General features: G+C 42.1%; 17 non-coding genes across 17 annotated transcripts; 8 read left to right on the top strand and 9 right to left on the bottom strand.

Moving 5' to 3' along the window:
* Nucleotides 1-456: 456 nt before the first annotated feature.
* TRNAP-UGG (transfer RNA proline (anticodon UGG)) lies at nucleotides 457-528 on the bottom strand. Its single transcript has one exon. It is a non-coding gene; the product is annotated as a tRNA-Pro (tRNA).
* A 2,384-nt stretch (nucleotides 529-2,912) lies between these two features.
* On the top strand, nucleotides 2,913-2,984 carry TRNAP-AGG (transfer RNA proline (anticodon AGG)). The gene has a single exon. It is a non-coding gene; the product is annotated as a tRNA-Pro (tRNA).
* A 648-nt stretch (nucleotides 2,985-3,632) lies between these two features.
* On the bottom strand, nucleotides 3,633-3,704 carry TRNAP-UGG (transfer RNA proline (anticodon UGG)). Its single transcript has one exon. It is a non-coding gene; the product is annotated as a tRNA-Pro (tRNA).
* A 2,384-nt stretch (nucleotides 3,705-6,088) lies between these two features.
* Nucleotides 6,089-6,160, top strand: TRNAP-AGG (transfer RNA proline (anticodon AGG)). Its single transcript has one exon. It is a non-coding gene; the product is annotated as a tRNA-Pro (tRNA).
* Nucleotides 6,161-6,808: 648 nt separating this feature from the next.
* Nucleotides 6,809-6,880, bottom strand: TRNAP-UGG (transfer RNA proline (anticodon UGG)). Its single transcript has one exon. It is a non-coding gene; the product is annotated as a tRNA-Pro (tRNA).
* A 2,383-nt stretch (nucleotides 6,881-9,263) lies between these two features.
* Nucleotides 9,264-9,335, top strand: TRNAP-AGG (transfer RNA proline (anticodon AGG)). The gene has a single exon. It is a non-coding gene; the product is annotated as a tRNA-Pro (tRNA).
* A 648-nt stretch (nucleotides 9,336-9,983) lies between these two features.
* Nucleotides 9,984-10,055, bottom strand: TRNAP-UGG (transfer RNA proline (anticodon UGG)). The gene has a single exon. It is a non-coding gene; the product is annotated as a tRNA-Pro (tRNA).
* Nucleotides 10,056-12,439: 2,384 nt separating this feature from the next.
* Nucleotides 12,440-12,511, top strand: TRNAP-AGG (transfer RNA proline (anticodon AGG)). The gene has a single exon. It is a non-coding gene; the product is annotated as a tRNA-Pro (tRNA).
* A 648-nt stretch (nucleotides 12,512-13,159) lies between these two features.
* On the bottom strand, nucleotides 13,160-13,231 carry TRNAP-UGG (transfer RNA proline (anticodon UGG)). The gene has a single exon. It is a non-coding gene; the product is annotated as a tRNA-Pro (tRNA).
* Nucleotides 13,232-15,943: 2,712 nt separating this feature from the next.
* TRNAP-AGG (transfer RNA proline (anticodon AGG)) lies at nucleotides 15,944-16,015 on the top strand. Its single transcript has one exon. It is a non-coding gene; the product is annotated as a tRNA-Pro (tRNA).
* Nucleotides 16,016-16,663: 648 nt separating this feature from the next.
* On the bottom strand, nucleotides 16,664-16,735 carry TRNAP-UGG (transfer RNA proline (anticodon UGG)). Its single transcript has one exon. It is a non-coding gene; the product is annotated as a tRNA-Pro (tRNA).
* Nucleotides 16,736-19,119: 2,384 nt separating this feature from the next.
* Nucleotides 19,120-19,191, top strand: TRNAP-AGG (transfer RNA proline (anticodon AGG)). The gene has a single exon. It is a non-coding gene; the product is annotated as a tRNA-Pro (tRNA).
* A 648-nt stretch (nucleotides 19,192-19,839) lies between these two features.
* On the bottom strand, nucleotides 19,840-19,911 carry TRNAP-UGG (transfer RNA proline (anticodon UGG)). The gene has a single exon. It is a non-coding gene; the product is annotated as a tRNA-Pro (tRNA).
* Nucleotides 19,912-22,295: 2,384 nt separating this feature from the next.
* On the top strand, nucleotides 22,296-22,367 carry TRNAP-AGG (transfer RNA proline (anticodon AGG)). Its single transcript has one exon. It is a non-coding gene; the product is annotated as a tRNA-Pro (tRNA).
* A 648-nt stretch (nucleotides 22,368-23,015) lies between these two features.
* TRNAP-UGG (transfer RNA proline (anticodon UGG)) lies at nucleotides 23,016-23,087 on the bottom strand. Its single transcript has one exon. It is a non-coding gene; the product is annotated as a tRNA-Pro (tRNA).
* A 2,384-nt stretch (nucleotides 23,088-25,471) lies between these two features.
* On the top strand, nucleotides 25,472-25,543 carry TRNAP-AGG (transfer RNA proline (anticodon AGG)). The gene has a single exon. It is a non-coding gene; the product is annotated as a tRNA-Pro (tRNA).
* Nucleotides 25,544-26,191: 648 nt separating this feature from the next.
* TRNAP-UGG (transfer RNA proline (anticodon UGG)) lies at nucleotides 26,192-26,263 on the bottom strand. Its single transcript has one exon. It is a non-coding gene; the product is annotated as a tRNA-Pro (tRNA).
* Between the last annotated feature and the right edge of the window lie 1,672 nt (nucleotides 26,264-27,935).

Raw genomic sequence — 27,935 nt, forward strand, 5'->3', positions numbered from 1 at the left:
AAGTTTCGTGGCAGAGCCGGGAATCAAATTCGGGCCAGCGGGTGTGGCAAATTATCACGCTAACAACTACTCCACACAGGCGGACAGTTACAATTTTCAAGGAGAGAAATCCCCGATCTCGATTAATAATCACCACCATTTCTTAATTATGTAATTAAATTTGAAATCGTAGAGCAACCATCGCAGATCATGAGGGAACCGTATCTTAGTCATTTAGTGATGATCGAATCGACTGGACAGTAGGTAAAACGCTCAAGTATTGTAACTCGAATCCAGGGATAGTCCATTTGCTATTGTGTGTGTTCAATTGAGAGGGACTTTACTGTATATAATGTTTTACTGGCATACTTAGGAAACGCATGTAAGGGAGATTTACATCAAATAGGCAGAAGAACACTTCGCAAGGCAATATCAGTAACGTACATTGATATTCCTCGAAAACATTTAAAAACAGACGGGCTCGTCCGGGATTTGAACCCGGGACCTCTCGCACCCAAAGCGAGAATCATACCCCTAGACCAACGAGCCAACTGCGCAACAGTAGAGCTGATCACTGCTATCTCACCAAGACTGTTACTAAAGCTGCCAATGTACATGTTGGTACAAGGTAGAGCGCTTCTAGGGAAGCAGAATCTCTATTATATAAAGCCGTACTGCTGACTCACTGACTGACATAAATGATTGACCACTTCCAGATGAGGTAGAAACGTTAAATTAGGCAAAGTTGTATCTATTAGTGTGAAAGCTAGGGAAAAGTTCCGGAGTGTTCAATATTTTTAGTGTTGCCCCCCACCCCAAAACAAAATTTGGGACGCCATGTTGCAGTGCCCTAGATAATTAAAATTCGGCAAAGTTATAGCTCTTAGCCTGTAAACTGCGGAGAAATTGCAAGAAGTTCAAGTATTCAATATTTTACCCCGTAAAGAATACGAAATATTAAGCGGAATTTAATGACGATGCGCACTTTGGTTTCGAGATTTTTGTAGCTAAACGGTAATTGCTATCAGCAAAACGATTGCACTTTCGTCTCCTAAAATGAAGAGATCTACAGTTTTGGTCCTATGACCTTTTGTCGAATCTCGACCCCTTCTACCTTAGATTGACCTTGATTTTCCCGGTTCTGGTCAATATTGATCATTTTCCAATAATTATTTTACTGATTTACACACTCAAGACAGATAGATGCACGAAATTCAGTAGGCTCCTTGGTACAATCATTGGCCATATGTAGACCGACTTTCATTATTCTAGCCGCCTTGAATGTATGCGGAAAAGGATGGAAAATGCGGAACACTATTCAAATTTCAGCCGAATTTATGATTCTTAAGCAATCTGTGATGAAGCCGATAGAGATACGGCAAAACCTCAAACAAAAATTGTAGGCCGTTTCATCGTCAAGAATGTACCTGTCTGCTAATTTGGTATATCATTTTTCAACTTGTTAAAAGTGTACGAAATTTTACATATATATCGATAAGTTCACCTCTTTCTACTGTATAAATAGGCAGGATACGACAAAATACCCTAAATCCAAAATATAGGTGACAAAAAGTTTCGTCTAATGGCGCAATCCGTATACGATACGACGTACCCTTTGGCCAGAATTAATTTCCAAATGAAAGTCTGCACCCATTAGCGTGCACATTGCCTAGATATATCTCTTATGCCTCAGACAGAGCTGCATTTTTATAATTTACGTCAATATTGTACATTTTCTAAATCTAATTTTACTGTGCTAACACAAATAAGACCGACAGAATCATGAAATTCGGCAGGCTCACTGAAACGTCCGTGGGTCATATGTGAGAAAAATGCATGATTCTAGCACCGTGGACAAATGCAGAAATGAAAGGAATATGTCGACACTGTAATCGTAATGTAAGGTTCTTAGCCAGTCTACGGCTTACACCATGCAGATACGACAAAACATCAATAAACGAAAATGTAGATCGTTTCAACTACGATGCACCTACCAAGTTTTAGGACTAAAGCTGCCCATTACGTTAGGATAATAATTTCGCATTTTTTAAGAAGCGTACGTAATGTTCATCGCGTCGAAACGTTTACATCTATCTCTGCTACAAACCGTGAATATACTGTGCGAGAAAATATCATAGGACCAAATAAGTACGCAAAAATATGGGCCGTCTTGACGCGCATAATAATTTTCCAGGTGACCACTTGTAATGTAGAGGAGTTGGGGGTTTAGGGGCGGAGTCCCAACGAGCGAAAGAGAGTCTTATCTTCAATGTCACAACATAATTGAAGGAAGAACTTTGGGTTAAAACAGACAGACTTCAATGAGAATTTAGTGAATGACCATTTAACATATCTTACATTCCGTTATCTTTTTCTTTATCTGTTTACCGTCTTGCCTTAAGAGCAGACTCTGGGTCGGGGGATACAAGTGGCGAGGATGAACAGTACCTCGCCCAGGCGGCCACACCTGCTATGCTGAACAGGGACCTTGCGGGGGAATGGGAAGATTGGAGGGGATAGACAAGGAAGAGGGCCTTAAGTTTTGTACCATCCCGGCGTTTGATTGGAGGAGAAATGGGAAACCGCGAGAAACCACTTCGAGCATGGCCGAGGAGGGAATCAATCTTACAGGGGTATGTACCGGTACCACTTTCAAATTTAGGTGTCTTAATATAAGTGAATATTTTACTTGTAACCAAGTGGTATGTATACCAGTGAATGTGGTGTTGCGCTCTAAACAACTCTCAGTCGAGTTTGCAGCACCGACAGAAAGAGCGCCCCACAGTCGCTTCACCCTCACCCACTCCGTTGCCAAATCTACAGTCAATTCGAATCCGTTAAACTAATCAAATCCACGCGTTTATGTCGCGAGTCAGGTGACGTTTTATCGTGGGAATAAATACATGCTATCTTTACAGCGCGAGCTGTCGAGTGGCTCGTTGGTCTAGGGGTATGATTCTCGCTTAGGGTGCGAGAGGTCCCGGGTTCAAATCCCGGACGAGCCCAAGAGTTTTTTAATCTCACAGTCCATAGTTTGAAGTAGAGAACAGTAGCCACTCGTTGAACTGCGAAAGCCCTGGATTACAATAATGTACCATACCGACATTTGCTTGGAGGAGAATTGGGACACCGCGTTAAACAGCTCCAGATGGCAGCGCCCCACAGTGTACCGTGCTCCAGCCATCGTGCCACGTTTGAAGTTTCGTGGCAGAGCCGGGAATCAAATTCGGGCCAGCGGGTGTGGCAAATTATCACGCTAACAACTACTCCACACAGGCGGACAGTTACAATTTTCAAGGAGAGAAATCCCCGATCTCGATTAATAATCACCACCATTTCTTAATTATGTAATTAAATTTGAAATCGTAGAGCAACCATCGCAGATCATGAGGGAACCGTATCTTAGTCATTTAGTGATGATCGAATCGACTGGACAGTAGGTAAAACGCTCAAGTATTGTAACTCGAATCCAGGGATAGTCCATTTGCTATTGTGTGTGTTCAATTGAGAGGGACTTTACTGTATATAATGTTTTACTGGCATACTTAGGAAACGCATGTAAGGGAGATTTACATCAAATAGGCAGAAGAACACTTCGCAAGGCAATATCAGTAACGTACATTGATATTCCTCGAAAACATTTAAAAACAGACGGGCTCGTCCGGGATTTGAACCCGGGACCTCTCGCACCCAAAGCGAGAATCATACCCCTAGACCAACGAGCCAACTGCGCAACAGTAGAGCTGATCACTGCTATCTCACCAAGACTGTTACTAAAGCTGCCAATGTACATGTTGGTACAAGGTAGAGCGCTTCTAGGGAAGCAGAATCTCTATTATATAAAGCCGTACTGCTGACTCACTGACTGACATAAATGATTGACCACTTCCAGATGAGGTAGAAACGTTAAATTAGGCAAAGTTGTATCTATTAGTGTGAAAGCTAGGGAAAAGTTCCGGAGTGTTCAATATTTTTAGTGTTGCCCCCCACCCCAAAACAAAATTTGGGACGCCATGTTGCAGTGCCCTAGATAATTAAAATTCGGCAAAGTTATAGCTCTTAGCCTGTAAACTGCGGAGAAATTGCAAGAAGTTCAAGTATTCAATATTTTACCCCGTAAAGAATACGAAATATTAAGCGGAATTTAATGACGATGCGCACTTTGGTTTCGAGATTTTTGTAGCTAAACGGTAATTGCTATCAGCAAAACGATTGCACTTTCGTCTCCTAAAATGAAGAGATCTACAGTTTTGGTCCTATGACCTTTTGTCGAATCTCGACCCCTTCTACCTTAGATTGACCTTGATTTTCCCGGTTCTGGTCAATATTGATCATTTTCCAATAATTATTTTACTGATTTACACACTCAAGACAGATAGATGCACGAAATTCAGTAGGCTCCTTGGTACAATCATTGGCCATATGTAGACCGACTTTCATTATTCTAGCCGCCTTGAATGTATGCGGAAAAGGATGGAAAATGCGGAACACTATTCAAATTTCAGCCGAATTTATGATTCTTAAGCAATCTGTGATGAAGCCGATAGAGATACGGCAAAACCTCAAACAAAAATTGTAGGCCGTTTCATCGTCAAGAATGTACCTGTCTGCTAATTTGGTATATCATTTTTCAACTTGTTAAAAGTGTACGAAATTTTACATATATATCGATAAGTTCACCTCTTTCTACTGTATAAATAGGCAGGATACGACAAAATACCCTAAATCCAAAATATAGGTGACAAAAAGTTTCGTCTAATGGCGCAATCCGTATACGATACGACGTACCCTTTGGCCAGAATTAATTTCCAAATGAAAGTCTGCACCCATTAGCGTGCACATTGCCTAGATATATCTCTTATGCCTCAGACAGAGCTGCATTTTTATAATTTACGTCAATATTGTACATTTTCTAAATCTAATTTTACTGTGCTAACACAAATAAGACCGACAGAATCATGAAATTCGGCAGGCTCACTGAAACGTCCGTGGGTCATATGTGAGAAAAATGCATGATTCTAGCACCGTGGACAAATGCAGAAATGAAAGGAATATGTCGACACTGTAATCGTAATGTAAGGTTCTTAGCCAGTCTACGGCTTACACCATGCAGATACGACAAAACATCAATAAACGAAAATGTAGATCGTTTCAACTACGATGCACCTACCAAGTTTTAGGACTAAAGCTGCCCATTACGTTAGGATAATAATTTCGCATTTTTTAAGAAGCGTACGTAATGTTCATCGCGTCGAAACGTTTACATCTATCTCTGCTACAAACCGTGAATATACTGTGCGAGAAAATATCATAGGACCAAATAAGTACGCAAAAATATGGGCCGTCTTGACGCGCATAATAATTTTCCAGGTGACCACTTGTAATGTAGAGGAGTTGGGGGTTTAGGGGCGGAGTCCCAACGAGCGAAAGAGAGTCTTATCTTCAATGTCACAACATAATTGAAGGAAGAACTTTGGGTTAAAACAGACAGACTTCAATGAGAATTTAGTGAATGACCATTTAACATATCTTACATTCCGTTATCTTTTTCTTTATCTGTTTACCGTCTTGCCTTAAGAGCAGACTCTGGGTCGGGGGATACAAGTGGCGAGGATGAACAGTACCTCGCCCAGGCGGCCACACCTGCTATGCTGAACAGGGACCTTGCGGGGGAATGGGAAGATTGGAGGGGATAGACAAGGAAGAGGGCCTTAAGTTTTGTACCATCCCGGCGTTTGATTGGAGGAGAAATGGGAAACCGCGAGAAACCACTTCGAGCATGGCCGAGGAGGGAATCAATCTTACAGGGGTATGTACCGGTACCACTTTCAAATTTAGGTGTCTTAATATAAGTGAATATTTTACTTGTAACCAAGTGGTATGTATACCAGTGAATGTGGTGTTGCGCTCTAAACAACTCTCAGTCGAGTTTGCAGCACCGACAGAAAGAGCGCCCCACAGTCGCTTCACCCTCACCCACTCCGTTGCCAAATCTACAGTCAATTCGAATCCGTTAAACTAATCAAATCCACGCGTTTATGTCGCGAGTCAGGTGACGTTTTATCGTGGGAATAAATACATGCTATCTTTACAGCGCGAGCTGTCGAGTGGCTCGTTGGTCTAGGGGTATGATTCTCGCTTAGGGTGCGAGAGGTCCCGGGTTCAAATCCCGGACGAGCCCAAGAGTTTTTTAATCTCACAGTCCATAGTTTGAAGTAGAGAACAGTAGCCACTCGTTGAACTGCGAAAGCCCTGGATTACAATAATGTACCATACCGACATTTGCTTGGAGGAGAATTGGGACACCGCGTTAAACAGCTCCAGATGGCAGCGCCCCACAGTGTACCGTGCTCCAGCCATCGTGCCACGTTTGAAGTTTCGTGGCAGAGCCGGGAATCAAATTCGGGCCAGCGGGTGTGGCAAATTATCACGCTAACAACTACTCCACACAGGCGGACAGTTACAATTTTCAAGGAGAGAAATCCCCGATCTCGATTAATAATCACCACCATTTCTTAATTATGTAATTAAATTTGAAATCGTAGAGCAACCATCGCAGATCATGAGGGAACCGTATCTTAGTCATTTAGTGATGATCGAATCGACTGGACAGTAGGTAAAACGCTCAAGTATTGTAACTCGAATCCAGGGATAGTCCATTTGCTATTGTGTGTGTTCAATTGAGAGGGACTTTACTGTATATAATGTTTTACTGGCATACTTAGGAAACGCATGTAAGGGAGATTTACATCAAATAGGCAGAAGAACACTTCGCAAGGCAATATCAGTAACGTACATTGATATTCCTCGAAAACATTTAAAAACAGACGGGCTCGTCCGGGATTTGAACCCGGGACCTCTCGCACCCAAAGCGAGAATCATACCCCTAGACCAACGAGCCAACTGCGCAACAGTAGAGCTGATCACTGCTATCTCACCAAGACTGTTACTAAAGCTGCCAATGTACATGTTGGTACAAGGTAGAGCGCTTCTAGGGAAGCAGAATCTCTATTATATAAAGCCGTACTGCTGACTCACTGACTGACATAAATGATTGACCACTTCCAGATGAGGTAGAAACGTTAAATTAGGCAAAGTTGTATCTATTAGTGTGAAAGCTAGGGAAAAGTTCCGGAGTGTTCAATATTTTTAGTGTTGCCCCCCACCCCAAAACAAAATTTGGGACGCCATGTTGCAGTGCCCTAGATAATTAAAATTCGGCAAAGTTATAGCTCTTAGCCTGTAAACTGCGGAGAAATTGCAAGAAGTTCAAGTATTCAATATTTTACCCCGTAAAGAATACGAAATATTAAGCGGAATTTAATGACGATGCGCACTTTGGTTTCGAGATTTTTGTAGCTAAACGGTAATTGCTATCAGCAAAACGATTGCACTTTCGTCTCCTAAAATGAAGAGATCTACAGTTTTGGTCCTATGACCTTTTGTCGAATCTCGACCCCTTCTACCTTAGATTGACCTTGATTTTCCCGGTTCTGGTCAATATTGATCATTTTCCAATAATTATTTTACTGATTTACACACTCAAGACAGATAGATGCACGAAATTCAGTAGGCTCCTTGGTACAATCATTGGCCATATGTAGACCGACTTTCATTATTCTAGCCGCCTTGAATGTATGCGGAAAAGGATGGAAAATGCGGAACACTATTCAAATTTCAGCCGAATTTATGATTCTTAAGCAATCTGTGATGAAGCCGATAGAGATACGGCAAAACCTCAAACAAAAATTGTAGGCCGTTTCATCGTCAAGAATGTACCTGTCTGCTAATTTGGTATATCATTTTTCAACTTGTTAAAAGTGTACGAAATTTTACATATATATCGATAAGTTCACCTCTTTCTACTGTATAAATAGGCAGGATACGACAAAATACCCTAAATCCAAAATATAGGTGACAAAAAGTTTCGTCTAATGGCGCAATCCGTATACGATACGACGTACCCTTTGGCCAGAATTAATTTCCAAATGAAAGTCTGCACCCATTAGCGTGCACATTGCCTAGATATATCTCTTATGCCTCAGACAGAGCTGCATTTTTATAATTTACGTCAATATTGTACATTTTCTAAATCTAATTTTACTGTGCTAACACAAATAAGACCGACAGAATCATGAAATTCGGCAGGCTCACTGAAACGTCCGTGGGTCATATGTGAGAAAAATGCATGATTCTAGCACCGTGGACAAATGCAGAAATGAAAGGAATATGTCGACACTGTAATCGTAATGTAAGGTTCTTAGCCAGTCTACGGCTTACACCATGCAGATACGACAAAACATCAATAAACGAAAATGTAGATCGTTTCAACTACGATGCACCTACCAAGTTTTAGGACTAAAGCTGCCCATTACGTTAGGATAATAATTTCGCATTTTTTAAGAAGCGTACGTAATGTTCATCGCGTCGAAACGTTTACATCTATCTCTGCTACAAACCGTGAATATACTGTGCGAGAAAATATCATAGGACCAAATAAGTACGCAAAAATATGGGCCGTCTTGACGCGCATAATAATTTTGCAGGTGACCACTTGTAATGTAGAGGAGTTGGGGGTTTAGGGGCGGAGTCCCAACGAGCGAAAGAGAGTCTTATCTTCAATGTCACAACATAATTGAAGGAAGAACTTTGGGTTAAAACAGACAGACTTCAATGAGAATTTAGTGAATGACCATTTAACATATCTTACATTCCGTTATCTTTTTCTTTATCTGTTTACCGTCTTGCCTTAAGAGCAGACTCTGGGTCGGGGGATACAAGTGGCGAGGATGAACAGTACCTCGCCCAGGCGGCCACACCTGCTATGCTGAACAGGGACCTTGCGGGGGAATGGGAAGATTGGAGGGGATAGACAAGGAAAGGGCCTTAAGTTTTGTACCATCCCGGCGTTTGATTGGAGGAGAAATGGGAAACCGCGAGAAACCACTTCGAGCATGGCCGAGGAGGGAATCAATCTTACAGGGGTATGTACCGGTACCACTTTCAAATTTAGGTGTCTTAATATAAGTGAATATTTTACTTGTAACCAAGTGGTATGTATACCAGTGAATGTGGTGTTGCGCTCTAAACAACTCTCAGTCGAGTTTGCAGCACCGACAGAAAGAGCGCCCCACAGTCGCTTCACCCTCACCCACTCCGTTGCCAAATCTACAGTCAATTCGAACCCGTTAAACTAATCAAATCCACGCGTTTATGTCGCGAGTCAGGTGACGTTTTATCGTGGGAATAAATACATGCTATCTTTACAGCGCGAGCTGTCGAGTGGCTCGTTGGTCTAGGGGTATGATTCTCGCTTAGGGTGCGAGAGGTCCCGGGTTCAAATCCCGGACGAGCCCAAGAGTTTTTTAATCTCACAGTCCATAGTTTGAAGTAGAGAACAGTAGCCACTCGTTGAACTGCGAAAGCCCTGGATTACAATAATGTACCATACCGACATTTGCTTGGAGGAGAATTGGGACACCGCGTTAAACAGCTCCAGATGGCAGCGCCCCACAGTGTACCGTGCTCCAGCCATCGTGCCACGTTTGAAGTTTCGTGGCAGAGCCGGGAATCAAATTCGGGCCAGCGGGTGTGGCAAATTATCACGCTAACAACTACTCCACACAGGCGGACAGTTACAATTTTCAAGGAGAGAAATCCCCGATCTCGATTAATAATCACCACCATTTCTTAATTATGTAATTAAATTTGAAATCGTAGAGCAACCATCGCAGATCATGAGGGAACCGTATCTTAGTCATTTAGTGATGATCGAATCGACTGGACAGTAGGTAAAACGCTCAAGTATTGTAACTCGAATCCAGGGATAGTCCATTTGCTATTGTGTGTGTTCAATTGAGAGGGACTTTACTGAATATAATGTTTTACTGGCATACTTAGGAAACGCATGTAAGGGAGATTTACATCAAATAGGCAGAAGAACACTTCGCAAGGCAATATCAGTAACGTACATTGATATTCCTCGAAAACATTTAAAAACAGACGGGCTCGTCCGGGATTTGAAGCCGGGACCTCTCGCACCCAAAGCGAGAATCATACCCCTAGACCAACGAGCCAACTGCGCAACAGTAGAGCTGATCACTGCTATCTCACCAAGACTGTTACTAAAGCTGCCAATGTACATGTTGGTACAAGGTAGAGCGCTTCTAGGGAAGCAGAATCTCTATTATATAAAGCCGTACTGCTGACTCACTGACTGACATAAATGATTGACCACTTCCAGATGAGGTAGAAACGTTAAATTAGGCAAAGTTGTATCTATTAGTGTGAAAGCTAGGGAAAAGTTCCGGAGTGTTCAATATTTTTAGTGTTGCCCCCCACCCCAAAACAAAATTTGGGACGCCATGTTGCAGTGCCCTAGATAATTAAAATTCGGCAAAGTTATAGCTCTTAGCCTGTAAACTGCGGAGAAATTGCAAGAAGTTCAAGTATTCAATATTTTACCCCGTAAAGAATACGAAATATTAAGCGGAATTTAATGACGATGCGCACTTTGGTTTCGAGATTTTTGTAGCTAAACGGTAATTGCTATCAGCAAAACGATTGCACTTTCGTCTCCTAAAATGAAGAGATCTACAGTTTTGGTCCTATGACCTTTTGTCGAATCTCGACCCCTTCTACCTTAGATTGACCTTGATTTTCCCGGTTCTGGTCAATATTGATCATTTTCCAATAATTATTTTACTGATTTACACACTCAAGACAGATAGATGCACGAAATTCAGTAGGCTCCTTGGTACAATCATTGGCCATATGTAGACCGACTTTCATTATTCTAGCCGCCTTGAATGTATGCGGAAAAGGATGGAAAATGCGGAACACTATTCAAATTTCAGCCGAATTTATGATTCTTAAGCAATCTGTGATGAAGCCGATAGAGATACGGCAAAACCTCAAACAAAAATTGTAGGCCGTTTCATCGTCAAGAATGTACCTGTCTGCTAATTTGGTATATCATTTTTCAACTTGTTAAAAGTGTACGAAATTTTACATATATATCGATAAGTTCACCTCTTTCTACTGTATAAATAGGCAGGATACGACAAAATACCCTAAATCCAAAATATAGGTGACAAAAAGTTTCGTCTAATGGCGCAATCCGTATACGATACGACGTACCCTTTGGCCAGAATTAATTTCCAAATGAAAGTCTGCACCCATTAGCGTGCACATTGCCTAGATATATCTCTTATGCCTCAGACAGAGCTGCATTTTCATAATTTACGTCAATATTGTACATTTTCTAAATCTAATTTTACTGTGCTAACACAAATAAGACCGACAGACTCATGAAATTCGGCAGGCTCACTGAAACGTCCGTGGGTCATATGTGAGAAAAATGCATGATTCTAGAACCGTGGACAAATGCAGAAATGAAAGGAATATGTCGACACTGTAATCGTAATGTAAGGTTCTTAGCCAGTCTACGGCTTACACCATGCAGATACGACAAAACATCAATAAACGAAAATGTAGATCGTTTCAACTACGATGCACCTACCAAGTTTTAGGACTAAAGCTGCCCATTACGTTAGGATAATAATTTCGCATTTTTTAAGAAGCGTACGTAATGTTCATCGCGTCGAAACGTTTACATCTATCTCTGCTACAAACCGTGAATATACTGTGCGAGAAAATATCATAGGACCAAATAAGTACGCAAAAATATGGGCCGTCTTGACGCGCATAATAATTTTCCAGGTGACCATTTGTAATGTAGAGGAGTTGGGGGTTTAGGGGCGGAGTCCCAACGAGCGAAAGAGAGTCTTATCTTCAATGTCACAACATAATTGAAGGAAGAACTTTGGGTTAAAACAGACAGACTTCAATGAGAATTTAGTGAATGACCATTTAACATATCTTACATTCCGTTATCTTTTTCTTTATCTGTTTACCGTCTTGCCTTAAGAGCAGACTCTGGGTCGGGGGATACAAGTGGCGAGGATGAACAGTACCTCGCCCAGGCGGCCACACCTGCTATGCTGAACAGGGACCTTGCGGGGGAATGGGAAGATTGGAGGGGATAGACAAGGAAGAGGGCCTTAAGTTTTGTACCATCCCGGCGTTTGATTGGAGGAGAAATGGGAAACCGCGAGAAACCACTTCGAGCATGGCCGAGGAGGGAATCAATCTTACAGGGGTATGTACCGGTACCACTTTCAAATTTAGGTGTCTTAATATAAGTGAATATTTTACATGTAACCAAGTGGTATGTATACCAGTGAATGTGGTGTTGCGCTCTAAACCACTCTCAGTCGAGTTTGCAGCACCGACAGAAAGAGCGCCCCACAGTCGCTTCACCCTCACCCACTCCGTTGCCAAATCTACAGTCAATTCGAATCCGTTAAACTAATCAAATCCACGCGTTTATGTCGCGAGTCAGGTGACGTTTTATCGTGGGAATAAATACATGCTATCTTTAAAGCGCGAGCCGTCGAGTGGCTCGTTGGTCTAGGGGTATGATTCTCGCTTAGGGTGCGAGAGGTCCCGGGTTCAAATCCCGGACGAGCCCAAGAGTTTTTTAATCTCACAGTCCATAGTTTGAAGTAGAGAACAGTAGCCACTCGTTGAACTGCGAAAGCCCTGGATTACAATAATGTACCATACCGACATTTGCTTGGAGGAGAATTGGGACACCGCGTTAAACAGCTCCAGATGGCAGCGCCCCACAGTGTACCGTGCTCCAGCCATCGTGCCACATTTGAAGTTTCGTGGCAGAGCCGGGAATCAAATTCGGGCCAGCGGGTGTGGCAAATTATCACGCTAACAACTACTCCACACAGGCGGACAGTTACAATTTTCAAGGAGAGAAATCCCCGATCTCGATTAATAATCACCACCATTTCTTAATTATGTAATTAAATTTGAAATCGTAGAGCAACCATCGCAGATCATGAGGGAACCGTATCTTAGTCATTTAGTGATGATCGAATCGACTGGACAGTAGGTAAAACGCTCAAGTATTGTAACTCGAATCCAGGGATAGTCCATTTGCTATTGTGTGTGTTCAATTGAGAGGGACTTTACTGAATATAATGTTTTACTGGCATACTTAGGAAACGCATGTAAGGGAGATTTACATCAAATAGGCAGAAGAACACTTCGCAAGGCAATATCAGTAACGTACATTGATATTCCTCGAAAACATTTAAAAACAGACGGGCTCGTCCGGGATTTGAACCCGGGACCTCTCGCACCCAAAGCGAGAATCATACCCCTAGACCAACGAGCCAACTGCGCAACAGTAGAGCTGATCACTGCTATCTCACCAAGACTGTTACTAAAGCTGCCAATGTACATGTTGGTACAAGGTAGAGCGCTTCTAGGGAAGCAGAATCTCTATTATATAAAGCCGTACTGCTGACTCACTGACTGACATAAATGATTGACCACTTCCAGATGAGGTAGAAACGTTAAATTAGGCAAAGTTGTATCTATTAGTGTGAAAGCTAGGGAAAAGTTCCGGAGTGTTCAATATTTTTAGTGTTGCCCCCCACCCCAAAACAAAATTTGGGACGCCATGTTGCAGTGCCCTAGATAATTAAAATTCGGCAAAGTTATAGCTCTTAGCCTGTAAACTGCGGAGAAATTGCAAGAAGTTCAAGTATTCAATATTTTACCCCGTAAAGAATACGAAATATTAAGCGGAATTTAATGACGATGCGCACTTTGGTTTCGAGATTTTTGTAGCTAAACGGTAATTGCTATCAGCAAAACGATTGCACTTTCGTCTCCTAAAATGAAGAGATCTACAGTTTTGGTCCTATGACCTTTTGTCGAATCTCGACCCCTTCTACCTTAGATTGACCTTGATTTTCCCGGTTCTGGTCAATATTGATCATTTTCCAATAATTATTTTACTGATTTACACACTCAAGACAGATAGATGCACGAAATTCAGTAGGCTCCTTGGTACAATCATTGGCCATATGTAGACCGACTTTCATTATTCTAGCCGCCTTGAATGTATGCGGAAAAGGATGGAAAATGCGGAACACTATTCAAATTTCAGCCGAATTTATGATTCTTAAGCAATCTGTGATGAAGCCGATAGAGATACGGCAAAACCTCAAACAAAATTTGTAGGCCGTTTCATCGTCAAGAATGTACCTGTCTGCTAATTTGGTATATCATTTTTCAACTTGTTAAAAGTGTACGAAATTTTACATATATATCGATAAGTTCACCTCTTTCTACTGTATAAATAGGCAGGATACGACAAAATACCCTAAATCCAAAATATAGGTGACAAAAAGTTTCGTCTAATGGCGCAATCCGTATACGATACGACGTACCCTTTGGCCAGAATTAATTTCCAAATGAAAGTCTGCACCCATTAGCGTGCACATTGCCTAGATATATCTCTTATGCCTCAGACAGAGCTGCATTTTCATAATTTACGTCAATATTGTACATTTTCTAAATCTAATTTTACTGTGCTAACACAAATAAGACCGACAGAATCATGAAATTCGGCAGGCTCACTGAAACGTCCGTGGGTCATATGTGAGAAAAATGCATGATTCTAGCACCGTGGACAAATGCAGAAATGAAAGGAATATGTCGACACTGTAATCGTAATGTAAGGTTCTTAGCCAGTCTACGGCTTACACCATGCAGATACGACAAAACATCAATAAACGAAAATGTAGATCGTTTCAACTACGATGCACCTACCAAGTTTTAGGACTAAAGCTGCCCATTACGTTAGGATAATAATTTCGCATTTTTTAAGAAGCGTACGTAATGTTCATCGCGTCGAAACGTTTACATCTATCTCTGCTACAAACCGTGAATATACTGTGCGAGAAAATATCATAGGACCAAATAAGTACGCAAAAATATGGGCCGTCTTGACGCGCATAATAATTTTGCAGGTGACCACTTGTAGCCGGCCCCGTGGTGTAGGGGTAGCGTGCCTGCCTCTTACCCGGAGGCCCCGGGTTCGATTCCCGGCCAGGTCAGGGATTTTTACCTGTACCTGAGGGCTGGTTCGAGGTCCACTCAGCCTACGTGATTAGAATTGAGGAGCTATCTGACGGTGAGATGGCGGCCCCGGTCTAGAAAGCTAAGAATAACGGCCGAGAGGATTCATCGTGCTGACCACACGACCCCTCATAATCTGCAGGCCTTCGGGCTGAGCAGCGGTCGCTTGGTAGGCCAAGGCCCTTCAAGGGCTGTAGTGCCATGGGGTTTGTTTTTGGTTTGACCACTTGTAATGTAGAGGAGTTGGGGGTTTAGAGGCGGAGTCCCAACGAGCGAAAGAGAGTCTTATCTTCAATGTCACAACATAATTGAAGGAAGAACTTTGGGTTAAAACAGACAGACTTCAATGAGAATTTAGTGAATGACCATTTAACATATCTTACATTCCGTTATCTTTTTCTTTATCTGTTTACCGTCTTGCCTTAAGAGCAGACTCTGGGTCGGGGGATACAAGTGGCGAGGATGAACAGTACCTCGCCCAGGCGGCCACACCTGCTATGCTGAACAGGGACCTTGCGGGGGAATGGGAAGATTGGAGGGGATAGACAAGGAAGAGGGCCTTAAGTTTTGTACCATCCCGGCGTTTGATTGGAGGAGAAATGGGAAACCGCGAGAAACCACTTCGAGCATGGCCGAGGAGGGAATCAATCTTACAGGGGTATGTACCGGTACCACTTTCAAATTTAGGTGTCTTAATATAAGTGAATATTTTACTTGTAACCAAGTGGTATGTATACCAGTGAATGTGGTGTTGCGCTCTAAACAACTCTCAGTCGAGTTTGCAGCACCGACAGAAAGAGCGCCCCACAGTCGCTTCACCCTCACCCACTCCGTTGCCAAATCTACAGTCAATTCGAACCCGTTAAACTAATCAAATCCACGCGTTTATGTCGCGAGTCAGGTGACGTTTTATCGTGGGAATAAATACATGCTATCTTTACAGCGCGAGCTGTCGAGTGGCTCGTTGGTCTAGGGGTATGATTCTCGCTTAGGGTGCGAGAGGTCCCGGGTTCAAATCCCGGACGAGCCCAAGAGTTTTTTAATCTCACAGTCCATAGTTTGAAGTAGAGAACAGTAGCCACTCGTTGAACTGCGAAAGCCCTGGATTACAATAATGTACCATACCGACATTTGCTTGGAGGAGAATTGGGACACCGCGTTAAACAGCTCCAGATGGCAGCGCCCCACAGTGTACCGTGCTCCAGCCATCGTGCCACGTTTGAAGTTTCGTGGCAGAGCCGGGAATCAAATTCGGGCCAGCGGGTGTGGCAAATTATCACGCTAACAACTACTCCACACAGGCGGACAGTTACAATTTTCAAGGAGAGAAATCCCCGATCTCGATTAATAATCACCACCATTTCTTAATTATGTAATTAAATTTGAAATCGTAGAGCAACCATCGCAGATCATGAGGGAACCGTATCTTAGTCATTTAGTGATGATCGAATCGACTGGACAGTAGGTAAAACGCTCAAGTATTGTAACTCGAATCCAGGGATAGTCCATTTGCTATTGTGTGTGTTCAATTGAGAGGGACTTTACTGTATATAATGTTTTACTGGCATACTTAGGAAACGCATGTAAGGGAGATTTACATCAAATAGGCAGAAGAACACTTCGCAAGGCAATATCAGTAACGTACATTGATATTCCTCGAAAACATTTAAAAACAGACGGGCTCGTCCGGGATTTGAACCCGGGACCTCTCGCACCCAAAGCGAGAATCATACCCCTAGACCAACGAGCCAACTGCGCAACAGTAGAGCTGATCACTGCTATCTCACCAAGACTGTTACTAAAGCTGCCAATGTACATGTTGGTACAAGGTAGAGCGCTTCTAGGGAAGCAGAATCTCTATTATATAAAGCCGTACTGCTGACTCACTGACTGACATAAATGATTGACCACTTCCAGATGAGGTAGAAACGTTAAATTAGGCAAAGTTGTATCTATTAGTGTGAAAGCTAGGGAAAAGTTCCGGAGTGTTCAATATTTTTAGTGTTGCCCCCCACCCCAAAACAAAATTTGGGACGCCATGTTGCAGTGCCCTAGATAATTAAAATTCGGCAAAGTTATAGCTCTTAGCCTGTAAACTGCGGAGAAATTGCAAGAAGTTCAAGTATTCAATATTTTACCCCGTAAAGAATACGAAATATTAAGCGGAATTTAATGACGATGCGCACTTTGGTTTCGAGATTTTTGTAGCTAAACGGTAATTGCTATCAGCAAAACGATTGCACTTTCGTCTCCTAAAATGAAGAGATCTACAGTTTTGGTCCTATGACCTTTTGTCGAATCTCGACCCCTTCTACCTTAGATTGACCTTGATTTTCCCGGTTCTGGTCAATATTGATCATTTTCCAATAATTATTTTACTGATTTACACACTCAAGACAGATAGATGCACGAAATTCAGTAGGCTCCTTGGTACAATCATTGGCCATATGTAGACCGACTTTCATTATTCTAGCCGCCTTGAATGTATGCGGAAAAGGATGGAAAATGCGGAACACTATTCAAATTTCAGCCGAATTTATGATTCTTAAGCAATCTGTGATGAAGCCGATAGAGATACGGCAAAACCTCAAACAAAAATTGTAGGCCGTTTCATCGTCAAGAATGTACCTGTCTGCTAATTTGGTATATCATTTTTCAACTTGTTAAAAGTGTACGAAATTTTACATATATATCGATAAGTTCACCTCTTTCTACTGTATAAATAGGCAGGATACGACAAAATACCCTAAATCCAAAATATAGGTGACAAAAAGTTTCGTCTAATGGCGCAATCCGTATACGATACGACGTACCCTTTGGCCAGAATTAATTTCCAAATGAAAGTCTGCACCCATTAGCGTGCACATTGCCTAGATATATCTCTTATGCCTCAGACAGAGCTGCATTTTTATAATTTACGTCAATATTGTACATTTTCTAAATCTAATTTTACTGTGCTAACACAAATAAGACCGACAGAATCATGAAATTCGGCAGGCTCACTGAAACGTCCGTGGGTCATATGTGAGAAAAATGCATGATTCTAGCACCGTGGACAAATGCAGAAATGAAAGGAATATGTCGACACTGTAATCGTAATGTAAGGTTCTTAGCCAGTCTACGGCTTACACCATGCAGATACGACAAAACATCAATAAACGAAAATGTAGATCGTTTCAACTACGATGCACCTACCAAGTTTTAGGACTAAAGCTGCCCATTACGTTAGGATAATAATTTCGCATTTTTTAAGAAGCGTACGTAATGTTCATCGCGTCGAAACGTTTACATCTATCTCTGCTACAAACCGTGAATATACTGTGCGAGAAAATATCATAGGACCAAATAAGTACGCAAAAATATGGGCCGTCTTGACGCGCATAATAATTTTCCAGGTGACCACTTGTAATGTAGAGGAGTTGGGGGTTTAGGGGCGGAGTCCCAACGAGCGAAAGAGAGTCTTATCTTCAATGTCACAACATAATTGAAGGAAGAACTTTGGGTTAAAACAGACAGACTTCAATGAGAATTTAGTGAATGACCATTTAACATATCTTACATTCCGTTATCTTTTTCTTTATCTGTTTACCGTCTTGCCTTAAGAGCAGACTCTGGGTCGGGGGATACAAGTGGCGAGGATGAACAGTACCTCGCCCAGGCGGCCACACCTGCTATGCTGAACAGGGACCTTGCGGGGGAATGGGAAGATTGGAGGGGATAGACAAGGAAGAGGGCCTTAAGTTTTGTACCATCCCGGCGTTTGATTGGAGGAGAAATGGGAAACCGCGAGAAACCACTTCGAGCATGGCCGAGGAGGGAATCAATCTTACAGGGGTATGTACCGGTACCACTTTCAAATTTAGGTGTCTTAATATAAGTGAATATTTTACTTGTAACCAAGTGGTATGTATACCAGTGAATGTGGTGTTGCGCTCTAAACAACTCTCAGTCGAGTTTGCAGCACCGACAGAAAGAGCGCCCCACAGTCGCTTCACCCTCACCCACTCCGTTGCCAAATCTACAGTCAATTCGAATCCGTTAAACTAATCAAATCCACGCGTTTATGTCGCGAGTCAGGTGACGTTTTATCGTGGGAATAAATACATGCTATCTTTACAGCGCGAGCTGTCGAGTGGCTCGTTGGTCTAGGGGTACGATTCTCGCTTAGGGTGCGAGAGGTCCCGGGTTCAAATCCCGGACGAGCCCAAGAGTTTTTTAATCTCACAGTCCATAGTTTGAAGTAGAGAACAGTAGCCACTCGTTGAACTGCGAAAGCCCTGGATTACAATAATGTACCATACCGACATTTGCTTGGAGGAGAATTGGGACACCGCGTTAAACAGCTCCAGATGGCAGCGCCCCACAGTGTACCGTGCTCCAGCCATCGTGCCACGTTTGAAGTTTCGTGGCAGAGCCGGGAATCAAATTCGGGCCAGCGGGTGTGGCAAATTATCACGCTAACAACTACTCCACACAGGCGGACAGTTACAATTTTCAAGGAGAGAAATCCCCGATCTCGATTAATAATCACCACCATTTCTTAATTATGTAATTAAATTTGAAATCGTAGAGCAACCATCGCAGATCATGAGGGAACCGTATCTTAGTCATTTAGTGATGATCGAATCGACTGGACAGTAGGTAAAACGCTCAAGTATTGTAACTCGAATCCAGGGATAGTCCATTTGCTATTGTGTGTGTTCAATTGAGAGGGACTTTACTGTATATAATGTTTTACTGGCATACTTAGGAAACGCATGTAAGGGAGATTTACATCAAATAGGCAGAAGAACACTTCGCAAGGCAATATCAGTAACGTACATTGATATTCCTCGAAAACATTTAAAAACAGACGGGCTCGTCCGGGATTTGAACCCGGGACCTCTCGCACCCAAAGCGAGAATCATACCCCTAGACCAACGAGCCAACTGCGCAACAGTAGAGCTGATCACTGCTATCTCACCAAGACTGTTACTAAAGCTGCCAATGTACATGTTGGTACAAGGTAGAGCGCTTCTAGGGAAGCAGAATCTCTATTATATAAAGCCGTACTGCTGACTCACTGACTGACATAAATGATTGACCACTTCCAGATGAGGTAGAAACGTTAAATTAGGCAAAGTTGTATCTATTAGTGTGAAAGCTAGGGAAAAGTTCCGGAGTGTTCAATATTTTTAGTGTTGCCCCCCACCCCAAAACAAAATTTGGGACGCCATGTTGCAGTGCCCTAGATAATTAAAATTCGGCAAAGTTATAGCTCTTAGCCTGTAAACTGCGGAGAAATTGCAAGAAGTTCAAGTATTCAATATTTTACCCCGTAAAGAATACGAAATATTAAGCGGAATTTAATGACGATGCGCACTTTGGTTTCGAGATTTTTGTAGCTAAACGGTAATTGCTATCAGCAAAACGATTGCACTTTCGTCTCCTAAAATGAAGAGATCTACAGTTTTGGTCCTATGACCTTTTGTCGAATCTCGACCCCTTCTACCTTAGATTGACCTTGATTTTCCCGGTTCTGGTCAATATTGATCATTTTCCAATAATTATTTTACTGATTTACACACTCAAGACAGATAGATGCACGAAATTCAGTAGGCTCCTTGGTACAATCATTGGCCATATGTAGACCGACTTTCATTATTCTAGCCGCCTTGAATGTATGCGGAAAAGGATGGAAAATGCGGAACACTATTCAAATTTCAGCCGAATTTATGATTCTTAAGCAATCTGTGATGAAGCCGATAGAGATACGGCAAAACCTCAAACAAAAATTGTAGGCCGTTTCATCGTCAAGAATGTACCTGTCTGCTAATTTGGTATATCATTTTTCAACTTGTTAAAAGTGTACGAAATTTTACATATATATCGATAAGTTCACCTCTTTCTACTGTATAAATAGGCAGGATACGACAAAATACCCTAAATCCAAAATATAGGTGACAAAAAGTTTCGTCTAATGGCGCAATCCGTATACGATACGACGTACCCTTTGGCCAGAATTAATTTCCAAATGAAAGTCTGCACCCATTAGCGTGCACATTGCCTAGATATATCTCTTATGCCTCAGACAGAGCTGCATTTTCATAATTTACGTCAATATTGTACATTTTCTAAATCTAATTTTACTGTGCTAACACAAATAAGACCGACAGAATCATGAAATTCGGCAGGCTCACTGAAACGTCCGTGGGTCATATGTGAGAAAAATGCATGATTCTAGAACCGTGGACAAATGCAGAAATGAAAGGAATATGTCGACACTGTAATCGTAATGTAAGGTTTTTAGCCAGTCTACGGCTTACACCATGCAGATACGACAAAACATCAATAAACGAAAATGTAGATCGTTTCAACTACGATGCACCTACCAAGTTTTAGGACTAAAGCTGCCCATTACGTTAGGATAATAATTTCGCATTTTTTAAGAAGCGTACGTAATGTTCATCGCGTCGAAACGTTTACATCTATCTCTGCTACAAACCGTGAATATACTGTGCGAGAAAATATCATAGGACCAAATAAGTACGCAAAAATATGGGCCGTCTTGACGCGCATAATAATTTTCCAGGTGACCATTTGTAATGTAGAGGAGTTGGGGGTTTAGGGGCGGAGTCCCAACGAGCGAAAGAGAGTCTTATCTTCAATGTCACAACATAATTGAAGGAAGAACTTTGGGTTAAAACAGACAGACTTCAATGAGAATTTAGTGAATGACCATTTAACATATCTTACATTCCGTTATCTTTTTCTTTATCTGTTTACCGTCTTGCCTTAAGAGCAGACTCTGGGTCGGGGGATACAAGTGGCGAGGATGAACAGTACCTCGCCCAGGCGGCCACACCTGCTATGCTGAACAGGGACCTTGCGGGGGAATGGGAAGATTGGAGGGGATAGACAAGGAAGAGGGCCTTAAGTTTTGTACCATCCCGGCGTTTGATTGGAGGAGAAATGGGAAACCGCGAGAAACCACTTCGAGCATGGCCGAGGAGGGAATCAATCTTACAGGGGTATGTACCGGTACCACTTTCAAATTTAGGTGTCTTAATATAAGTGAATATTTTACATGTAACCAAGTGGTATGTATACCAGTGAATGTGGTGTTGCGCTCTAAACCACTCTCAGTCGAGTTTGCAGCACCGACAGAAAGAGCGCCCCACAGTCGCTTCACCCTCACCCACTCCGTTGCCAAATCTACAGTCAATTCGAATCCGTTAAACTAATCAAATCCACGCGTTTATGTCGCGAGTCAGGTGACGTTTTATCGTGGGAATAAATACATGCTATCTTTAAAGCGCGAGCCGTCGAGTGGCTCGTTGGTCTAGGGGTATGATTCTCGCTTAGGGTGCGAGAGGTCCCGGGTTCAAATCCCGGACGAGCCCAAGAGTTTTTTAATCTCACAGTCCATAGTTTGAAGTAGAGAACAGTAGCCACTCGTTGAACTGCGAAAGCCCTGGATTACAATAATGTACCATACCGACATTTGCTTGGAGGAGAATTGGGACACCGCGTTAAACAGCTCCAGATGGCAGCGCCCCACAGTGTACCGTGCTCCAGCCATCGTGCCACATTTGAAGTTTCGTGGCAGAGCCGGGAATCAAATTCGGGCCAGCGGGTGTGGCAAATTATCACGCTAACAACTACTCCACACAGGCGGACAGTTACAATTTTCAAGGAGAGAAATCCCCGATCTCGATTAATAATCACCACCATTTCTTAATTATGTAATTAAATTTGAAATCGTAGAGCAACCATCGCAGATCATGAGGGAACCGTATCTTAGTCATTTAGTGATGATCGAATCGACTGGACAGTAGGTAAAACGCTCAAGTATTGTAACTCGAATCCAGGGATAGTCCATTTGCTATTGTGTGTGTTCAATTGAGAGGGACTTTACTGAATATAATGTTTTACTGGCATACTTAGGAAACGCATGTAAGGGAGATTTACATCAAATAGGCAGAAGAACACTTCGCAAGGCAATATCAGTAACGTACATTGATATTCCTCGAAAACATTTAAAAACAGACGGGCTCGTCCGGGATTTGAACCCGGGACCTCTCGCACCCAAAGCGAGAATCATACCCCTAGACCAACGAGCCAACTGCGCAACAGTAGAGCTGATCACTGCTATCTCACCAAGACTGTTACTAAAGCTGCCAATGTACATGTTGGTACAAGGTAGAGCGCTTCTAGGGAAGCAGAATCTCTATTATATAAAGCCGTACTGCTGACTCACTGACTGACATAAATGATTGACCACTTCCAGATGAGGTAGAAACGTTAAATTAGGCAAAGTTGTATCTATTAGTGTGAAAGCTAGGGAAAAGTTCCGGAGTGTTCAATATTTTTAGTGTTGCCCCCCACCCCAAAACAAAATTTGGGACGCCATGTTGCAGTGCCCTAGATAATTAAAATTCGGCAAAGTTATAGCTCTTAGCCTGTAAACTGCGGAGAAATTGCAAGAAGTTCAAGTATTCAATATTTTACCCCGTAAAGAATACGAAATATTAAGCGGAATTTAATGACGATGCGCACTTTGGTTTCGAGATTTTTGTAGCTAAACGGTAATTGCTATCAGCAAAACGATTGCACTTTCGTCTCCTAAAATGAAGAGATCTACAGTTTTGGTCCTATGACCTTTTGTCGAATCTCGACCCCTTCTACCTTAGATTGACCTTGATTTTCCCGGTTCTGGTCAATATTGATCATTTTCCAATAATTATTTTACTGATTTACACACTCAAGACAGATAGATGCACGAAATTCAGTAGGCTCCTTGGTACAATCATTGGCCATATGTAGACCGACTTTCATTATTCTAGCCGCCTTGAATGTATGCGGAAAAGGATGGAAAATGCGGAACACTATTCAAATTTCAGCCGAATTTATGATTCTTAAGCAATCTGTGATGAAGCCGATAGAGATACGGCAAAACCTCAAACAAAATTTGTAGGCCGTTTCATCGTCAAGAATGTACCTGTCTGCTAATTTGGTATATCATTTTTCAACTTGTTAAAAGTGTACGAAATTTTACATATATATCGATAAGTTCACCTCTTTCTACTGTATAAATAGGCAGGATACGACAAAATACCCTAAATCCAAAATATAGGTGACAAAAAGTTTCGTCTAATGGCGCAATCCGTATACGATACGACGTACCCTTTGGCCAGAATTAATTTCCAAATGAAAGTCTGCACCCATTAGCGTGCACATTGCCTAGATATATCTCTTATGCCTCAGACAGAGCTGCATTTTCATAATTTACGTCAATATTGTACATTTTCTAAATCTAATTTTACTGTGCTAACACAAATAAGACCGACAGAATCATGAAATTCGGCAGGCTCACTGAAACGTCCGTGGGTCATATGTGAGAAAAATGCATGATTCTAGCACCGTGGACAAATGCAGAAATGAAAGGAATATGTCGACACTGTAATCGTAATGTAAGGTTCTTAGCCAGTCTACGGCTTACACCATGCAGATACGACAAAACATCAATAAACGAAAATGTAGATCGTTTCAACTACGATGCACCTACCAAGTTTTAGGACTAAAGCTGCCCATTACGTTAGGATAATAATTTCGCATTTTTTAAGAAGCGTACGTAATGTTCATCGCGTCGAAACGTTTACATCTATCTCTGCTACAAACCGTGAATATACTGTGCGAGAAAATATCATAGGACCAAATAAGTACGCAAAAATATGGGCCGTCTTGACGCGCATAATAATTTTCCAGGTGACCACTTGTAATGTAGAGGAGTTGGGGGTTTAGGGGCGGAGTCCCAACGAGCGAAAGAGAGTCTTATCTTCAATGTCACAACATAATTGAAGGAAGAACTTTGGGTTAAAACAGACAGACTTCAATGAGAATTTAGTGAATGACCATTTAACATATCTTACATTCCGTTATCTTTTTCTTTATCTGTTTACCGTCTTGCCTTAAGAGCAGACTCTGGGTCGGGGGATACAAGTGGCGAGGATGAACAGTACCTCGCCCAGGCGGCCACACCTGCTATGCTGAACAGGGACCTTGCGGGGGAATGGGAAGATTGGAGGGGATAGACAAGGAAGAGGGCCTTAAGTTTTGTACCATCCCGGCGTTTGATTGGAGGAGAAATGGGAAACCGCGAGAAACCACTTCGAGCATGGCCGAGGAGGGAATCAATCTTACAGGGGTATGTACCGGTACCACTTTCAAATTTAGGTGTCTTAATATAAGTGAATATTTTACTTGTAACCAAGTGGTATGTATACCAGTGAATGTGGTGTTGCGCTCTAAACAACTCTCAGTCGAGTTTGCAGCACCGACAGAAAGAGCGCCCCACAGTCGCTTCACCCTCACCCACTCCGTTGCCAAATCTACAGTCAATTCGAATCCGTTAAACTAATCAAATCCACGCGTTTATGTCGCGAGTCAGGTGACGTTTTATCGTGGGAATAAATACATGCTATCTTTACAGCGGGAGCTGTCGAGTGGCTCGTTGGTCTAGGGGTATGATTCTCGCTTAGGGTGCGAGAGGTCCCGGGTTCAAATCCCGGACGAGCCCAAGAGTTTTTTAATCTCACAGTCCATAGTTTGAAGTAGAGAACAGTAGCCACTCGTTGAACTGCGAAAGCCCTGGATTACAATAATATACCATACCGACATTTGCTTGGAGGAGAATTGGGACACCGCGTTAAACAGCTCCAGATGGCAGCGCCCCACAGTGTACCGTGCTCCAGCCATCGTGCCACGTTTGAAGTTTCGTGGCAGAGCCGGGAATCAAATTCGGGCCAGCGGGTGTGGCAAATTATCACGCTAACAACTACTCCACACAGGCGGACAGTTACAATTTTCAAGGAGAGAAATCCCCGATCTCGATTAATAATCACCACCATTTCTTAATTATGTAATTAAATTTGAAATCGTAGAGCAACCATCGCAGATCATGAGGGAACCGTATCTTAGTCATTTAGTGATGATCGAATCGACTGGACAGTAGGTAAAACGCTCAAGTATTGTAACTCGAATCCAGGGATAGTCCATTTGCTATTGTGTGTGTTCAATTGAGAGGGACTTTACTGTATATAATGTTTTACTGGCATACTTAGGAAACGCATGTAAGGGAGATTTACATCAAATAGGCAGAAGAACACTTCGCAAGGCAATATCAGTAACGTACATTGATATTCCTCGAAAACATTTAAAAACAGACGGGCTCGTCCGGGATTTGAACCCGGGACCTCTCGCACCCAAAGCGAGAATCATACCCCTAGACCAACGAGCCAACTGCGCAACAGTAGAGCTGATCACTGCTATCTCACCAAGACTGTTACTAAAGCTGCCAATGTACATGTTGGTACAAGGTAGAGCGCTTCTAGGGAAGCAGAATCTCTATTATATAAAGCCGTACTGCTGACTCACTGACTGACATAAATGATTGACCACTTCCAGATGAGGTAGAAACGTTAAATTAGGCAAAGTTGTATCTATTAGTGTGAAAGCTAGGGAAAAGTTCCGGAGTGTTCAATATTTTTAGTGTTGCCCCCCACCCCAAAACAAAATTTGGGACGCCATGTTGCAGTGCCCTAGATAATTAAAATTCGGCAAAGTTATAGCTCTTAGCCTGTAAACTGCGGAGAAATTGCAAGAAGTTCAAGTATTCAATATTTTACCCCGTAAAGAATACGAAATATTAAGCGGAATTTAATGACGATGCGCACTTTGGTTTCGAGATTTTTGTAGCTAAACGGTAATTGCTATCAGCAAAACGATTGCACTTTCGTCTCCTAAAATGAAGAGATCTACAGTTTTGGTCCTATGACCTTTTGTCGAATCTCGACCCCTTCTACCTTAGATTGACCTTGATTTTCCCGGTTCTGGTCAATATTGATCATTTTCCAATAATTATTTTACTGATTTACACACTCAAGACAGATAGATGCACGAAATTCAGTAGGCTCCTTGGTACAATCATTGGCCATATGTAGACCGACTTTCATTATTCTAGCCGCCTTGAATGTATGCGGAAAAGGATGGAAAATGCGGAACACTATTCAAATTTCAGCCGAATTTATGATTCTTAAGCAATCTGTGATGAAGCCGATAGAGATACGGCAAAACCTCAAACAAAAATTGTAGGCCGTTTCATCGTCAAGAATGTACCTGTCTGCTAATTTGGTATATCATTTTTCAACTTGTTAAAAGTGTACGAAATTTTACATATATTGATAAGTTCACCTCTTTCTACTGTATAAATAGCCAGGATGCGACAAAATACCCTAAATCCAAAATATAGGTGACAAAAAGTTTCGTCTAATGGCGCAATCCGTATACGATACGACGTACCGTTTGGACAGAATTAATTTCCAAATGAAAGTCTGCACCCATTAGCGTGCACATTGCCTAGATATATCTCTTATGCCTCAGACAGAGCTGCATTTTCATAATTTACGTCAATATTGTACATTTTCTAAATCTAATTTTACTGTGCTAACACAAATAAGACCGACAGAATCATGAAATTCGGCAGGCTCACTGAAACGTCCGTGGGTCATATGTGAGAAAAATGCATGATTCTAGCACCGTGGACAAATGCAGAAATGAAAGGAATATGTCGACACTGTAATCGTAATGTAAGGTTCTTAGCCAGTCTACGGCTTACACCATGCAGATACGACAAAACATCAATAAACGAAAATGTAGATCGTTTCAACTACGATGCACCTACCAAGTTTTAGGACTAAAGCTGCCCATTACGTTAGGATAATAATTTCGCATTTTTTAAGAAGCGTACGTAATGTTCATCGCGTCGAAACGTTTACATCTATCTCTGCTACAAACCGTGAATATACTGTGCGAGAAAATATCATAGGACCAAATAAGTACGCAAAAATATGGGCCGTCTTGACGCGCATAATAATTTTCCAGGTGACCACTTGTAATGTAGAGGAGTTGGG

Source organism: Anabrus simplex, chromosome 4 (genome assembly GCF_040414725.1).
Source record: "Anabrus simplex isolate iqAnaSimp1 chromosome 4, ASM4041472v1, whole genome shotgun sequence".
NCBI lineage: Eukaryota > Metazoa > Arthropoda > Insecta > Orthoptera > Tettigoniidae > Anabrus > Anabrus simplex.